Source organism: Sminthopsis crassicaudata, chromosome 2 (genome assembly GCF_048593235.1).
Source record: "Sminthopsis crassicaudata isolate SCR6 chromosome 2, ASM4859323v1, whole genome shotgun sequence".
Lineage (NCBI taxonomy): Eukaryota > Metazoa > Chordata > Mammalia > Dasyuromorphia > Dasyuridae > Sminthopsis > Sminthopsis crassicaudata.
This window is the reverse complement of record NC_133618.1, coordinates 235,155,552-235,167,872: the sequence shown is the minus strand read 5'-3', so window position 1 is coordinate 235,167,872 and position 12,321 is coordinate 235,155,552. Positions and strand designations below refer to the sequence as shown.

General features: G+C 41.9%; 1 long non-coding RNA gene across 13 annotated transcripts in view; it reads right to left on the bottom strand.

The window, feature by feature from the left end:
• LOC141555597 (uncharacterized) overlaps positions 1-12,321 on the bottom strand; it is a 141,270-nt gene that overhangs the window by 12,077 nt on the left and 116,872 nt on the right. The window contains exon 1 of one of the 13 annotated variants that reach the window (XR_012486272.1): positions 2,852-3,162. The exons of the other annotated variants lie outside the window; for them this stretch is intronic. This is a non-coding gene — a long non-coding RNA (uncharacterized LOC141555597). Of the gene's footprint in view, positions 1-2,851; positions 3,163-12,321 lie in introns of those variants that run through there. 13 annotated transcript variants of the gene reach the window in all.

The window sequence follows — 12,321 nt, the reverse complement described above, 5'->3', positions numbered from 1 at the left end:
CGCTCTCGTGTCCAGCGCGCTTACGAGGCCTGATTAATCACTTCCTGCCAGTCAGACTTATGCCGCTTCTGCGGCCGCCCCGCTCCCGGCCCTGGCTCAGCCTCGGCCCTCCGTGGCCCTTGGCTCCAGCCGGGCCCGGCCCCGCGCTCGGCTCCGCTGCGCCGCGCCCCGCGGCCCCCGTCGGGCTCTCGGGATGCGGGGCCTGGCGCCCGCAGCTAGCCTAGGCGAGCCGGGGGCCGGGGGGCGGGGGGAGCCTTCAGCGCACCGAAAGTGCTGTGTCATCTTCTCTATCATGTGGCTCTTTTGGTCATTAATAACCCAAGTTCTGGGAAACTCAGGGGCGGATTCCAGGAAGGGGGTCAGCAAGTTCAGTAAACAGATTTTTTTTTTTTTTTTTTTTTTTTTTTATTAGAAGTGGAAGGAGACGCAGAGTTTTCGTGGATCCCCAGGGGCGGAGAGGCTTGGAGGGGGTGGGAGGGGGGGGCGGGGGAGGAGATCTGGTGCCAAAGAATCCACAGGAATTCACTTTCAGGCCTGTGGCCCCCCATCTCCACCGCTAATCACAGGCTCCCGGTTCCAAGACTTTAGGGATGCAGTACCCTCAACCTCTTCTCGTTAGAAGGGGGAAGGATGTGCCTACTGATACAGAACAGTCTACACTCGAACCCAGATCCCCTAATCCTCTTCTCACAATTCCAAACGGGCCTCTTCCTTCCTTTGTGTTCATTCGCTCATTCAGGCAATGAGCACCTACTACGAGCCACGCAATGCCCCAAGCCCAAAACAAGCGGCTTCTGTGGAAGGCGAGACTGCAGCTGAGACTTGAGAGAAACCAGGGCACGGAAGACCATTCCAGGCCTAGGAGGAACAGGCTGTGAAAATGATGAGGGTGGGGAGAGGGGAGACCTCCTGGGAGGGAGCGCAAGGAGACCGATGTCATGCGGCTGGGAGTCTGTGAGAGGGAGCAAGCTGTGGGAACCTGGAAAGGGAGAAAGCCAAGTTATCCAGGTCTTTGAAGCCCAGCTGCATTTTATATTTGATGCTGAAGGTGATGAGGAACCACTTAGTAATAGGAAAAGTGGAGAGTTGTTTTGCTTGATTGTATGTTACAGAAGTTTTGTCTTTCTTTTAAAAATAGGGGTGGAGGAATGGGGGGGAGGGAAGAAATAAATATTTTCTGAAGAAATAAATGGATAGGTGGGAATTGGGGAGGTGAGAGGGGAACAACAATTCTGGGGGTCTTCATCTATGCCATCCCCTATCTGACTAACTTTGGGTCTCAATATTCCCATCTTTATGGCTAATAAAAGTGCTTTGAAGCGCCAGCTGGGGATTTGTAATGTCAAAGAATCAAAGAAAATCTGAGTTAGAAAAGATGTCAGAAGGTGCTATTCTGTCCTAAAATGAGTAGAAACTTCCGTATATATTTGGCAAGTGGTTATCCTTTTTTTGAAGATATATACCCAGGATTTGTAAAAATGCAGGTGACTTCTGCAATCGGCTCTGGTACGGCTTGGATCCACTAAGAACAGTAGGAAAAGAATTAATATTAGAAGGCTATAGATAGTTTCTAGAGGCCAAAAAAGGCTTGTAGTTATCAGGTGTTAAACACAGGGTAAATAGGATTCAGCAATTCAGCATTAAATCTCTACTGATTCTAGGGTTCCATACCAACGCTGGAGAAAGAAAATGAAAGATGGCATAGTTTTTGTCCTTAAGGAGTTTCCATTCTAGGGGAGGAGATGGGGAGAGAAGAGGAAATGCAACATAAGTAAATGAATAAATAATGAATTATGTGGTCGGCCTTATTAAACCTTTGCACCAATTCAGAGAAATTATTCTGCCCAAGCAAATTAAATTGAATTTATAATTGAATATATATGATGAACATTATATATATTGAATATAATGAATATGAATAACATATAGTGAATAAATGAAAATATTCAATCTTATAATTCCAGAAAACAGATCATGAAGTATGAAATCCACCTCCCGACAGAAGAGATGTACTTAGAGTGCCAAAAGGAGACAAACATTTTGTTTGGACAAGGCCAATGTGGGAATTTGTTTGGCTTGACTAATCATCTTTACTTAAAGGGTTATTTTTTTAGGGGGTGAGTAGGGATTTCCCCATAGGAAGAGAAGGTAGGAGGAAGAGAAAATAAATTTTTGATTGAAAAAAATTTAATTTAATATTGAATTTCATCCTATAATGCATTTCACTCTCAAATTCAAGCCCCAATTCCGAATAAAGTCAAATTGTCATGGCCAAAGATACTAACAAGACTTATGCTCTTCCCTGGGGCGATGAGTTGAGTTTCAGGAGACTTTCCCATAGAAACCTTCAGTGATGATTATGGAACATTGTTAAAATGGAGTGCTGAAAGCAGCCTTCCCTGCCTCCCTTTTCCAAATCGGCCTCACACCAGACCTCTCCAAAATCTAGACAATAGCCAAGGAAATCTTCCTCAAGAGAATTTATGGGGGTATGACTTGCACAATTCCCCAAGCCCCAGCCCTAAAATATGCTACCTCCTAGATTGGAGGGGCGGAATCAGGGCTGGGGAACTTCACTCTACTGAGGCCCTAGCAAAAATGAAAGTGCTGCTTTATTTTAATCTGAAATCTGCAATATTAACTTCCACCCATTACTTCCAGTTCTGCCCTTTCAGGCCAAAACCAACCAATTTAATCTCTCTTCCCTTAACATTTCTCCAGATTTGTGAAGATAATGGTAGGGTTTCCTCCAAACCACTCTATCACCACCACCACTGTTCCTCCAGCTTCCTCACCAAACTCCCCACCAAGTTATCCACCTTCTTCGACAGGCCCTCCGTCAATCACCTACCTAAAGTGCAGTGTCCAGAACTTTACACAGGCCTCCAGTTGGGCTTTGACCATGGAAAGTCATTAGCCTTTCATCCAGCCAAACTCAGAAGGCATTCTTTATGGCAGCCTCTGGTCAGAAGCCCAGCTCAGATAGCTCCTTTCCCTCCCTGAGCTGTCCCCTCTATCTCCTCAGCATGTTCCCATCTTCCTCACTGTTTCTCTCTGTTACAATCTCCTCCCTGATAGCATATTAACCTGATTGTTATTAACCAGTAACCAAGGTGTGTTATTGCCTGATAATGGAGTCACCCTTCCCAAAGGGACTGGCATTTCTGTAGGGGCCATGCCTTTACCCCAGAGAATTCAAAGGCCACAAATAGTTCTGAAGCAGCTCCTCTGCAGAGCATCTACATGTCCTTCCTTCCTAACAGCAGAGATGCAAACATGGGGTGAGACACATTCCCTGCCTTCACAGAGTTTCCAGTCTAATGGCAGAGGAGATGCAAGCATAAATGGTAGCGTAGCAAACAATAACATATAAGAAGAGAGAGGAATAAAGAAATCTGAGGGATGAAGGTCTCATTGTGGAGTCTGACACTGGCAGGTTTTGGAGGAAGGCGCATTTCACAGAGCCTTCAGATCATACCCCACAAGCCACTGCTTTCCTTTCCCTCCACCTCAGTGGGATGGAATTATTCTAACATTCTTTTTTCTATAATTTGTCCTAATATTCTTTCATCTATAATTTGTCAGTCAACAAGCATTTATTAATTGCCCTATGTGCCAGGCAATGGGTTAAGTGCCTATGTGCTGTAATCCTTTCTCTCTTTAAGTCTACTGCTCTATAAATCCCTTCAACCTCAAGCATGGTCTGCTTAGTACCGTCAGTGGTCATATCATGTATATTAGTATTCATCTGGGACAATTTCATTTGTGAGGCATTGGGTAATGCTCACCTTCTAAATAACTTGTTGACGCCAGGGATTTAGGAAGGCTACTGAAAGGAGAAGGTTAAGGCCCTGAAAAGGAGATATGCTGATATGCTAGGGCAGAGTCCTTGTTGTCTCATATTAGTTACAACTCTAGCATAGGGTCATAGAGCTGGAAAGTGACAGTAAAAATAATTTAGTTCAGGGCTTCTTAAGCTTTTTTCCATTCATGACCCCTATTTTTTTCCTCAATAGTATTTTATTTTCTCAATTACATGCAAAGAGAGTTTTCAACATTCAATTTTTGTAAGATTTTGAGTTCCAGATTTTTTTCTCTCCCTCCCTCCTCTCATTCTTCCCAAGAGAACAAGCAATCCGATATAGGTTATAGATATGTACCATCATTTTAAGCATATTTCCATATTTGTATATGGGGAAAGAAAAATCAGGACAAAAGGGAAAAATCATGAGAAAGAAAAAGAAAATTTTAAAAAGGTGAAAATAATATACTTCAATTTCCCATTCAGTCTCCATAGTTCTCTCTCTGAATGGGGATGGCATTTTCCACCCCTTTTTGGTTGAGAATTTTTTTACAGGACCATGGGTATATAGGAATATAAACAGGCATACAAATCAAACATATATTGATAAAAATCATAATTTTCTGACTCCCATATTCAGTTATGAGACCCCATATAAGACTACAACCCACAACTGGGATTTAGCCCACTTCTCATCCCCCACAGTTCATAATCCAACCTTAGATACTTTCTAGCAGTGTGATCCTGGACAAGTCACTTAACCCCAATTATATCACCAAAAAAAAAAAAAGTGATTTCTAAGTGAGAGTGCAGAATAACCTGATACAGAAGGTCATCTGGGAGATTGCAATGGGGGAGGGGGGCTGGCCTAGAAGCAGTGCAGGGAAGCAAAGATGGAACCCAGTTGTGCAGTTAGTCTGATTTGGCCCCTTCTGGTCACCAGAGTTGGGAAACAGCTGGTACAAGTCACTAGGCCCATTTTAGACTCAGGATAGAAAAGGGGTTCCTGAATAGCTCCCAGGCCTCCGAAGCCTAGAAGGGAAAGCCTACAGTCAAAAGCTCATTGACTAATATCACTATTGTACTAGCCTTCTAATTGGTATTCTTGCTTCCCAGAGATTTCCTATTCAGGGTGAAATTGAACTCCGTGAATTCTGGAATCCTGTAACTATAATCCTGTAAATGTTATACTTATAAAGGACCTTTTAGTAGAGAACATAACATGTCATAGCTTTGAGAGACCTCCTTAAAACAGAGCATCAGAGACAGAAAAAATCTTAGAACATGGGCAGGTAGGTGGCGCAGTGGATAGAGCACCATCCCTGAAGTCAAGAGGACCTGAGTTCAAATCTGACCTCAGACACTTAACACTTCCTAGCTGTGTGACCCTGGGCAAGTCACTTAACCCCAATTACCTCAACAAAAATATATATGGATTGTCAGAGGGGAAAGAACAGAAGTGTTTAGATCTGGGAGGACATGAAATACTGCAAAATAGAGCTTTGGGGCATGGGGCATAAAATACAAAATGTCAGAAATACAAGGGACTTTAGAAACTATTTTGGCCAAGCCCCTCATTTTACATGAGGAAAATAGAGGGGAGAATAACTTACTTAGAATCACAAAGCAAATTCATGACAAGATGGGAATTAAATCCCATTTTTCCGCTCCAGTTTGGTGCTAAAGATCAATTCCTCTTTTTCATATCTTTTATTCAATGGAACAGTTTGGGTTGGAAAACCTAAATTACTTCAATCCAAGTGGCCCACAGCCCCAACCAAAACTGCCTTAAACAACCAGTGGAATAGGCTATACCCTCAAAGGCCAAGATTGAAGAATGAGATTACAGTAATTAAAGTAATGTTCCTTTTTTCAGTACTTTAGAATTTACAAAGCACTTTCTTCATAGCAACTTTGAGAAGAAATTAGGTACATTTTACTCCCATTTTATAGATAAGGAAACTGAAGGCTAGAGAAAGGAAGGTCTTCACTCATGATCACCTAAATAGTGAGTGTCAGAATCAGGCAATGAACTTGGGGCTCCTGACTCCATGTCAAACACCCTTTTTACCCCACCAGGCTGTTATCTCCCCAGAGGACCAGCTTTGGGGCCTTGGAGACCCAAAATGCAAGAGTGATGTGAGCCTCAGTGTCCTGTTTATATTTTGTGGTCTTGTGAGTAACTGAGTGGAAAAAAACAAGAATGAAAAGATAACAATTACAATGAAATTAAGTCAAATAAGCTAGTGACTCATTTCTGGAGCAATAAAAACAAAACAGAAACAGGCTGGTTTGGGGAGCAGAGAGAGCAATGAATGAAAAAGAAGAATCCAAGGCAGTTTAAAAAAATTTACATAAATAGGTTTAAGCATTAGCAGGTGATGGAGGGGAGGTGAGGGGGCGGAGGGTAGCAGCACACAGCCCAGGTCCCTTGGAAACCCTGGGAATTGCAAAGTAAATGGTCATGTCAAGCTTGTGTGTCTGGTTCTTAAAGGAACATATCCTCAGGGTGGGGTGAGTCTGTCCCAGCCCAAACCAGCATAAGCTGCAGCTAGTCCATCAGTGACATATTCATGGAAAGGTCCAGCAGGTGGTCAGACTGAGAGCCTCTGTGTCCCTGCTTCACTCAGAATCTGGTGTAATAAAACAGCACCAGACATGGATTCAGATGATGGTATTGACTCTAATTAATTAGCCATGTAACGTTAAAGAAGTAAATCTGCCCCCCATTCCCTGCCTCAGTTTCTCCATTTATAAAACAGGCATCCTTCCATTTTCTACCTCAGAGGGTTGTAGAAGAAATATTTTGTAAATCTTAATATATTGTTATTTCTCTTTCCTTCAAATCCTAGGCCCAAAAAAATGACATTAGAGTCTGTCCTAGAATAGGGGAGAAAATAGAATTGGCTACAAGTTAGGAGGAGGCTTGACTTCTGATTCTTTTGCCATCTATCTGTATGAAATCAAGTAGCATTTTTAGAACTCAACATCCCCATCAATAAAATGAACATCAGCAAAATGGACAGGAGGTTACCCACCTCTGTTTTTAATTTTCAGGAAAAAATAAATGAGTTGGTATCTGAGCCTAATCCCCTCTCTGAAACCTTGGAAAATGAAGAGGTGTGGACAAGATGTTCTCCAAGGTCCTTCTACTTCTAGAATCTATGAATTTATGAAGTCAATTAGCCATGGCCTTCCCTTGGATGACAAGGAGGTGGCCTTGGGAAGTACATGATTCAATCTGAGAAGTTGGCATTGGGGCATAGGAACAGAGACTGGGAGAAAGAGAGGAAGGAGAGAGGACTATGAGACTAAAAGTGTGTGTTAGTGTTAGTGTGTGTGTGTGTGTGTGTGTGTGTGTGTGTGAAAGACAGACAGACAGAGAGTCTTATACTAGGTTCTATATGTATGTATATATCTATATGTAAGAGAAAGAAGATGGAAGGAAAGAAATAAAAAAGAGAAAAAGGGAGAGAGAAGAAGAGAGAGTCAAAGTGAGGAAGTGAGAATGAGAAAGAGAGGGAGAGAGGAAAAGAAAAAGAAATGTGAGAGAAAAAGGGAAAGATAAGAAAGAAAAAGGGGAAAAGAAAGTGAATGAGAGAAAAAGAACAAGGGAAAGAGGAAGAGAAAGAAAATAAGAAAAAAGAATGAATGAAAAAGAGGGAGACAGGAAAAGAGAAAAAGAGAAAGGAAAAATAGAAAGACTCAGAGAAAAAGAACAAGGTAAAGAAGAGAAAGAAAATGAGAAAAAAAGAATGAGAGTGAGAGAGTGAGAAACAGAAACAGAGAATGGAGACACCGAGAGAAAAACAGAAAAGGAGAGATTTTTATACATATAAATATATACATATGTGTGTGTGCATATGGATTCTAAAGTGTTGTGTGTCAAGGTAACATACAATACAAAGGTAGATGGTTAGTGTGTGTATATATGCCAGAGTGATATAGTGTTACCATGCCCTCATTCATCCAGGTTTCTAAGCTCAGTCATCCTTGACTACTCCTCCTTCCTCAGACCCCCCTGGCCAATCAGTTGCTAAGTCTTATTGATTATTTGATCATATTGTTTCCCACATCTCTCTCCTCTTTTCTCCAGTGACTTCCACCCTATCCGGACCTCAGTACCCCTAGGCAGGAAGCCTCCCATCTGGTCTCTGCTTCCAGTTTCACCCTTCTCCAATCAGTGTTCCACACAACTACTAAAATACCCTTCCTAAAGCACATGTCTCATCATGTTCCCCCCATTAAACCTTCAGTGGCTCCCTAATGCCTCCAGGAGGGATTTAAGGCCTCCACAGCCTGGCTTTCATCGGCCATCCCAGTCTAATTTTATACAACAAATAGTTCAGGTTAAACTGACTTTCTAACTGTTCCTCACCTTGCACTTTTGTGCATTCACAAGAGATGTCCCCTAGGCTCAGAATATAGTCTATCACCATGTTCTCTTCTCAGAATCCTTATATTCTCTCAGGACTCAACTCAAGTCTCCCTGCTCCTGGAAACTCCCCCGATTTCCCTCCCTTCTCCCCTTTCTTCCATTTTCCTCATACTGGGCTTTCAGGGGTGCGCATCGTGTCCTTCCGGGAGATTGTTAACTCTGAGAAGGAGGCCTTTGAGTCCCAGGTCTCCAAGAGCTCTCCATCTCATGACAGCCACAAATCCTAGCACTCTCCGGACCCGGGGGCTCGGGAGATTCTTAATAAAGGTTTGCTGCACTGAATTCAGTGTGGTGATGGAGGTGATTTGGTCAGGGCTGACTGCATGGGGGGCGGGGGGCTGCCTGCGTCAGAGTGGTGAGGGGGATCAAGGCCTTGCCTAGCCGGGCTCCGAGCGTCTCAGGCCATGTGTACCAAGGGTCAACCGGCTACGGGGGAGCTGTGGGGGTGTGCGCCTGCGCTCCCGGGCTGGCTGCGGGGATCCGAGCTGTGGGTGTGAGGCTTGTGTAACAGAGCCCAGAAATGGCTCCCCAGCCACGGAGGAGGCTGGTCTCTGGGGTGGGCAGGCAGGCAGGCAGGCTGAGAGGCCTGCAGGGAGGGAGGGAGGGAGCTTCATCAGCCTAGGGAGCCTGCTGCTGGTTGCATAAGCAGAGCCTCAGGAAAGTCACATGGGGTGTCAGTCCTAGCCTGAAACCACCCCCCTCAACTCCCTCGCCCTTCATAGCGGCAGTTTTGTCAAAGAGCCTTGGACGCCCCGCCCCCACCCCCTCCCTGAATCATCTCGTCTTTATTTTTCTCCCCCAACTGGCCTTGAAGAGCATTTTTCTCAGGGCCCTTGGAACGGGGAGGGAGAATGGGTCAGGGCTGTCATTGTCCCAAGGTTGTTGTTGCCCCCTCTGTGGGTCAGGCCCGCAGCTCAGGGTCGGGAGGAAGGGAGATAAAAGAATTCTCCCACTAAGGAAGGTTATCCCTCCGCAAGGGAACCGGGAGTCAGGAGACCTGGATTCAAATGTTTGCTCAACGCTTGCATGTTGCTTCTCTGTAAAGGTTACAGTATCTGGGTAATGGACGTGCAATTAATGTATAAAGAAAACAATCGTGGAAAATCGTTGTTATCACTCCCTTCTTCTAACCCAGGAAGCTGAGATTTGGATAAGAAAACCATTTAACTGGGCTCACAAAGCCGGGCAGAATTAAATAGAGTCAACAAGCATTTATCAAGCAACTGTTGTGTACCAGGCACGGTGCTTTGCCAAAGTCTATGAGAAAAGAAAAAACCAAACAAACAAACAAAAAAAAAAACCAGAATTCTTGTTCTCAAGGAGCTCAAAACCTAATGGGGAAGACTCACGTAGACAAGATAGAGTCGCTATATATTGGAGATAAACAACAGATGTATCAGTGATCCTCCTGAGGTCAGGATGCCCTCCAAAGATGTAAATGGAAATCTATCCTTGTCATCTTGTCCTGTGTAGCTGCTGTCCATGGACAGCAAAGCTCACGTGGGGGTCCCCTGACTTGCTGGGAATTTTCCTGTAGATGTCTTAACGTTGATTGGTTCAATAGGAATGGAGCATAAAGGCTGTCCATCGGTCATCCCTCAGTCTTACAACATGATCAGTCTACCCCCTTTTCCGGTCATACACTTTTCAGATGATGTCCTTTACTGAGAATTACTTAGGTAATTCTTCATGGACAATGTGTAAGAGCAGACGATGCATCACAAGTCTAATTTTTAAAAGTACTACATTGAGTATGGGCAGAGTTCAGGTAGGCGGCTATAACCGGGACAGTCAATGAAGGCTTCCTGGAACAGATGGGATTTGGGTTGGGACTTTAAGGTCAGGTAACATTGGAATCGGGACCTTCCAAGGTATTCCAGGAATTCAGAATTACATGACCAAAGCCCTAGAGTCACAAATAGACTAGTTGTAGACCGCCTTGTTTTCTTCTCATTTATGGATAAAGATAAGGTTAGAGAAATAGGACAGAATTGGGACTATAGAAAAGCTTGAAGACTAAGCCAGGGAGTTTGAGGAAAACAGTGCGCAGCCATTGAAAAGATAAAATAATGAAAAGAGAAATTAAACAAGTGCCAAGTGAACACTGTGCATAGTAACTGAAATTGTATCTTAAGAATTACTTTGAATAACTGATTCATCTTGAGAATAATAAATACTCAAACTAACTATAAACAACCTATAAAGATGTATATGTATGCATACATTATATATAAGTAATACATACATATACATATATTTGTGTTTAATTGTAACTTTCTTTAAGGTGGGTTGGGAACAGAGAACAAAAGAAAACTTAGAAGGAAGCAGAGAAAAACAGGGTAGCTTTGAAAAGAATTAATAACATTTATTCCACAGTTGTTTGTTTTTTTAAATGAACAGTCTGAAATGAAAATTCATGATTATATATTGAATCCTTTCTTTATATCATGCTTTGTATACAGAAATGTTCTCCCTTTTTTTTCTCTTTGATCTTTTTGTATTTAAGTTCAAAATGAATAAAAAATTTAAAAAGAAATAATTAAGCTTCAAGAAAGAAAGAAAGAAAGAAAGAAAGAAAGAAAGAAAGAAAGAAAGAAAGAAAGAAAGAAAGAAAGAAAGAAAGAAAGAAAGAAAGAAAGAAAGAAAGAAAGAAAGAAAGAAAGAAAGGAAGGAAGGAAGGAAGGAAGGAAGGAAGGAAGGAAGGAAGGAAGAAGAAAGAAAGAAAGAAAGAAAGAAAGAAAGAAAGAAAGAAAGAAAGAAAGAAAGAAAGAAAGAAAGAAAGAAAGAAAGAAAGAAAGAAAGAAAGAAAGAAAGAAAGAAAGAAAGAAAGAAAGAGAAAGAAAGAAAGGAAGAAAGAAAAGAGAAGACAGATCTCTAAAAGAGTCATATTGGTAATTACTGTTTCTCATGTTCTGGGTGACCAGATTCTCAGAAAAGAAATACATGTCTCCCCTTTCTGAAGGTAGCATGATATAATGAATAGGGCACTAGATTTGAAGTTAGAAAAACTTAGGTTCAGATCCTACTTCAGATAATTTCTAGATGTACAACCCTGGTCAAGTCACAACCTCTCTTTACCTCATTTTCCTCATCTGTAAAATGAGGTCATTGGGCTCTACTGCCCTTGCTCCAAATCTGTGATCCTAAGATCCCTCATACCTTCTGACTTTTTATGAGAATATTATCAAAGCAAATTATTTCCTTAAATATTCAAGTTTTATGTCATTGTCATTTTTCATCTTTCTCATTGGTATTCTTTACATTTAAAAATAAACAAAAAACAGACTTTTATTAGGAATTTAAATGTCTCCAGAGTGAAACAATTCAAAGCACATGGGTATAAGTTCTGGTTCTAACACTTATTAGCTCTGTGACCCCAAGCAAATCATTTGATCTCTTTGGACCTTTGTCCAACTTAAATCACCATAGAAATGTAAGTTGTTATTCCTAAATATCTGTTGCTTGTGAAATCTTATTACAGAAATTCTTCTTTCTTTCCTTTCTTGGTCTTGATTTGCCTTTTAATGGTCTAGGGTTAATAACCAGCCATACTGGGGAAACCCTCAACAACACTGAAGTAGATGGAGTTTTTCTGGAAATTCTTCCATTATGCCTTTAGAGACATTTCTCTCTGTCCCTTCCCTACCCTCCAGATTCTCGGACCTTCATATTGCCACTGGATCCCTATTTGGCTTATTCTCAAAATTTCAGACATGTGGCCGATATCCCCTAGCATTTCAGAACTTAGAATAAGAAGACTTGATTTCCAGATACCACTCTACCACCACTTAGCAGGTGTATGACCTTAGCAAGTCAGCTGTTCTCAGCCTCAGTTTCCTCATCTGTAAAATAATGCAAGATAATAATACACTACTTATCTCACAGGGTTTTGCACTTTGCAACTCCTAATGAAAAACTGTTTTCAAATCTCCCCCAAACCTTAATTTCTTTATATATAAAAATGGTGATAATGATAAATTATTATTTATAATAACACATTACCTACATTACCATAAAGTTGTTATGGAGAAAATATGATGTAACTATACATTATTGCTTTGTTGTATCATTATTTTATTAC